Source organism: Vitis vinifera, chromosome 3 (genome assembly GCF_030704535.1).
Source record: "Vitis vinifera cultivar Pinot Noir 40024 chromosome 3, ASM3070453v1".
NCBI lineage: Eukaryota > Viridiplantae > Streptophyta > Magnoliopsida > Vitales > Vitaceae > Vitis > Vitis vinifera.
Window position 1 is genome coordinate 18,835,663 of NC_081807.1, and position 5,846 is coordinate 18,841,508.

The window sequence follows — 5,846 nt, forward strand, 5'->3', positions numbered from 1 at the left end:
CCACACTGATCAAGCGCCCAAGGAGCTTAAGCAGTGCTTTAGTTGGCTTGAGCGGTCATGCTAATTCTAGCAAGATTTTTTCACGCACAAATTGGATTTAGAACTCTTCCAAAACTAAAACTCTTTGGGTTTTTGCCTATAAATACTCTTTATAACCCCTTAAGGGAAAGGGATCATGTAGAGATTGAAGAAATTTCAAAAGGAGTCTCTTAGAGAGAAAACCTAACGTGCCAATAAGATTTAAATGATCATTATACACTATAATTACTACAAGGAAGAAGACCCTGCTTGACAGTATTTCACCATCAACATTGGCTTATGTTGATAGCAAGGGTTAGCATCATTGATTTATATTAGCGATTATGGTATGTCTTGATTGGCAAGCCGATTATGGTAAGCCTTGATTAGCATGGTAAGCAAATATTGTGTTTGTAATTTGTACATATTTTCTTCCTTGTTTAGTTTTACATTGTTTAGGAGTATTGATGTATTTCTTCTCTGTGTATATATATTGGCAACCAATGAGAATAAAAGTACAGAAGAAAATTGATCCAAAATCACTAGAGTTTTTTCATGGTATCAGAGCCATTGTGAGCTAAACATATATCATCATGGTTGGTGATGGGAAGAAAGGAGATGATGGAGGGTCCAACTCTAATAGAAAAATGTTGACCCCCTATGCATTGACTTCCAAAGATAATCCAGGTAATATAATTACCCAAGTTCAACTGAAAGGTGAGAACTATGATGAATGGGCACGTGCTGTGCGTACTGCTTTGCGAGCCAAAAAGAAATATGGATTCGTGGATGGATCCATCAAACAATTGGACAACGATTCACCAGAACTTGAAGATTGGTGGACCATCAATTCAATGTTTGTCTCATGAGTGTTTAACACCATTGAACCCACACTTCCATCAACCATATCTTACATGGAAAACATAAAGGAACTTTGGGAAGCAGTGATTTTCTATTAGGAATGGTCCATGTGTACAACAATTGAAATCAAATCTTGTGAATTGCAAGCAGGAAGGGCAAGACATAGTTGTCTATTATGGTCGACCCAAGTCTCTTTGGGACGAACTGAACAATTATGACTCAATTCCAGTATGTACTTGTACTGGGTGTAAATGTAACATTAGCACTCAGTTGGAGAAGAAGCGGAAAGAAGAAAGAGTTCATCAATTCTTGATGGGATTAGATGAAGATGGATATGGGACAGTATGTTCCAATATCCTGAGCATCGAACCTTTGCCGAATCTAAATCGAGTTTATGTTATGATCGTATAACAAGAATGAGTACGGACCATGACTTGAACAAAGGAAAAAAGAGGCAGTCCCATGAGTTTTGCAGTGCAGGCTAGTGGTCGAAACCCAGAGGGGAATGGAAAAGACAAGACCTTGATTTGCTCAAATTGCAAGCGGAAGGGACATGAAGCTGATAGTTGCTTTCAACGGATTGGTTATCCAGAATGGTGGGATGATAAGCCACGCACAACCACAGGTGGGCATAGTGGTGGGCGTGGACGTGGTGTTCAGCAAGGTACAAGTGGAAGACGAGGACGTGGAGGGACTGCTAGAGCCAATGCAGTTCAAACGTCAGGAACTGATGGTGGGAGAAGTGTTGTGACTGATTCTGATAGAACAGGAATTAGTGGGTTGAGTGACGAACAATGGGTCACACTTCTTACCATGTTAAACTCACACAAAGGTGGTGCTAATGAGAGGTTGACAGGTGAGCAAAATATTTTGCCTTGGATTATTAACACAAGGTTTTCGCATCACATGATCGGCACATATGAATGTTTGAATGACTTATGTGATATTATGCCTTGTCCGGTTGGGTTGCCAAATGGAGCAGAGACCAAAGCTTTGAAAGAAGGAACTGTGACTCTTGGAGAAAAATTGAAATGCAATTTGATTTCTGTGTCGCAGCTTCTTGATGATTCCAATCTTGTTGTTCAATTCACTAATAAAATTTGTGTTATACATGACCGCAATTCGAGGATGCTGATTGGAGCGGGTGAACAACGCGAGGGGATTTATTTTCTCATGGGAGTGGCTCCTATTCGTGCTTACAAGACAACTAGTATTGCGTCTTATGAGCTCTGGAATAAAAGAATGGGTCATCCCTCTTCTAGGGTAGTAGATTTAATTTATGAAGTTGATAGTGTTGGTAGAAATGATGGTGTGAAGAATAAGTTTTTTGATATTTGTTTTAGAGCTCAACAAACTAGAGAAGTGTTCTTTTTTAGTGATAATAAAGCTAAAGAATGTTTTAACCTGATTCATTGTGATTTATGGGGAGCTTATAGGGTTCCTGCTTCTTGTGGAGGTATTTATTTCTTAACAATCATTGATGACTGTTCACGTGCAGTGTGGATATATTTTTTAAATAGAAAAGATGAGGTTGCTTGTGTTCTTAAAAATTTCATCGTAATGGTGAGACGACAATTTGAAAAAAATGTGAAAATTGTTAGGAGTGATAATGGTACTGAGTTTATGTGTTTGACAAAATATTTTGCTGAACATAGAATTTTACATCAAACTTCGTGTGTCGGGACACCACAACAGAATGGGCATGTAGAAAGAAAGCATCGTCATATTCTCAATGTAGCGAGAGCCCTGCGATTTCAGGCACATTTACCTATTGAGTTTGGGGTGAATGTGTTCTTACAGCTGGATATTTGATTAACAGGACACCATATGTTTTACTAGATGGTAAGACACCATATGAGATCTTATACGGACAAGCCCCCTCCTATAAGCACATTCAAACTTTGGGGTGTTTGTGCTATGCCCATGACCAGAATCAGGATAAAGACAAATTTTCTAATCAGAGCCGAAAATATATTTTTGTTAGGTATCCGTTTGGAAAGAAAGGTTGGCGGTTATATGACTTGGAAAGCGGCGAATATTTTGTTTCAAGGGATGTAATCTTTGTTGAAGCAGAATTTCTGTACTTCAACAATGTTGTTAACTCTTCCTTGACCGAGAATAGAGTCGTGGATTTCTCTGCAGATGATGAAGACCCGTATATGCAGAATGACATGGAGGAGCAGTAGGCTTCTGTCTCAGATGTAGAGCACGAGATTGATGTTGAGATGGGTCATAATATGGAGATGGCTACTGATGGGAATACTGAAGTAGGAGACAGGGGGGGCACCGACGTGTCAAGACCTATGGTGTCTGATAAATAGTTTGGCAAGGGAGAAAGGGTTAAGCAACCTTCTATTCGGTTGAAAGACTATGTAACACATACCATTCGAGTAAGCCCCTCATCGAGTTCATCGTTCCAGCCAAAATTCTCAAGTACACCCTATCATTTAGCACATTATGTGAATTGTAATAAATTTTTTGCACAACATTAGTTCTTTCTAGCAACTGTTACCATAGGGTGTGAACCAAGCACTTATGCTGAGGCAATAAAAGATGAATGTTGGAGAGAGGCGATGAGAAAGGAGATATAGACTCTTGAAGACAATGAAACATGGACAGTAGAAGACTTGCCTCCTGAGAAGAAAGCAATTGGGAGCAAATGGGTCTACAAGATTAAATATAATTCTGATGGAAGCATGGAGAGATGCAAGGTGTGCTTAGTGATTCTTGGAAACAAACAAGTCGAAGGCATATATTACAATGAGACTTTTGCCTCGATAGCAAAGATGGTCACAATGCGAACGTTTCTTGCCATTGCAGCTGCGAAGGGTTGGGAACTGCATCAAATGGATGTACATAATGCCTTCCTACATGGTGAGTTAGATGAAGAGGTATATATGCAGATGCCGCCTGGTTTTCTATCTCCAACACTAGGTAAAGTCCGTAGACTTCGAAAGTCATTATATGGTCTACAACAGGCACCCAAGTGTTGGTTTGCCAAGTTAGCAACGACGCTGATAAGTTATGGATTTAAGTAGTCGTATTTTGATTACTCATTATTTACTTATGAAGCTCAACACATTCAACTTAATGTTCTTGTCTATGTTGATGATCTAATTATATTTGGAAATGATGGAACGACTGTGCAACAGTTCAAAGATTATTTGAGTCGATGTTTTCATATGAAGGATCTAAGAAAACTAAAATATTTTTTGGGAATTGAAGTTGCGAGGAACTCATATGGTATCTTCTTATGTCAATGCAAGTATACACTGTACATCATCTCTGAGCTTGGGCTGTTGGGAGCCAAACCGGCTGGGACTCCTCTTGAACAAAACCATAAATTAGCACTTGCTGTGAATTCTGATTTACGTGATCCTGGACAATACAGACGCCTGGTGGGTCGGCTCATCTACCAAACAATTACCCGACCAGAACTGTCTTATTGTGTGCATATGCTTGCTCAGTTCATGCAGCAACCGAAGAATGAACATTGGGAAGCAACTTTGAGAGTTGTTCGATCCTTTTGCGTTCTAATTGTGACCTGAAACTGTATGCTTATTGTGACTCAGATTGGGCCAGATGTCCTTTAACACGAAGATCTTTGAATGGTTATTTTATTATTTTGGGTAATTCGCCAATTTCTTGGAAAACCAAGAAGCAACATACGGTGTCTCGCTCTTTGGCTAAAGCAGAATATAGGTCCATGGCAACCACAACTTGTGAATTGAAATGGTTGAAAGGATTGTTGTCTACCCTTGGTATGATGCATTCTGACCCTATACATTTGTACTGTGATAGTCAGGCGACTTTACACATAGCAGCTAATCCCATTTTTCATGAACGAACAAAGCATATTGAAGTTGATTGCCACTTTGTACGTGATGAGATACAAAATGGTGCTATTCACACTAAGTATGTTCATACTTCCATGCAACTCACAGACATTTTTACGAAAGCTTTGGGAAAACGATAGTTTGACTTTCTTCTTCGCAAGTCGAGCGTTCGGAATCCTCATACACCAACTTGAGGGGGGGTATTAGCGATTATGGTAAGCCTTGATTGGCAAGCCGATTATGGTAAGCCTTGATTGGCAAGTTTTTGGTAAGCCTTGATTGGCATGGTAGGCAAATATTGTGTTTGTAATTTGTACATATTTTCTTCCTTGTTTAGTTTTACCTTGTTTAGGAGTTTTCCTTGTTTAGGAGTCTTGATGGATCTCTTCTCTGTGTATATATATTGGCAACCGATGAGAATAAAAGTACAGAAGAAACTTGATCTACAATCACCTAGAGTTTTTTCAATTTAGGTACCAACATAAGTCTAAGATACGTTGATACCATTCTACAATCACCATAGACATATGTTGATGTTCTAATGTTGTCTTATTGTTGATGTTTTGTTGTCTATGTAGGTTTCCTATTACCATCAATATATATGTAATAATGTAGGTTTGTTGTCAAGATAAGTCTTTATTGACATTTTTCTTTCAACACTACTACCATTAAGAAATGTTTTAAGCTAAAATAACATATTATTATTTTAATTTGTTTAACAAGTTAATTCCGTTGCAGGACCATTAAATCACTTATTAATAAATAATTTTCATTCTCAATAAATTAATATATAAAATTGAATCAAATTAAACATTTATAAAAATAATTCTCATAGTCAATAAATTATTTAAATATAATATCGCAACATAAATTAAGCTATGCATAAATAAATATGTTCAAAGAAAGTACAAGTTAAGGAAATTCCCATTTAATCTTAGTAGTTTGTTTTTAACATGTAAAAATAGCTGAAATACAACTGATCAACCAAACTTCCATTTGATTTTGAATCTATCAAATGAAAAAATCATCAAACTTCATATAAGAAAACGTTTCTTTCCACTAAAGAGAATCAGCTCCAAAATTTGCATTATCACTGACACCTGCTTCACAAATCACACAAAAACCTGTAGT

At 37.7% G+C, this 5,846-nt stretch overlaps 1 pseudogene; it reads left to right on the forward strand.

The window, feature by feature from the left end:
* The first annotated feature begins 611 nt into the window (after positions 1-611).
* LOC132253521 (uncharacterized) lies at positions 612-4,909 on the forward strand (annotated as a pseudogene).
* The last annotated feature ends 937 nt before the right edge of the window (positions 4,910-5,846 follow it).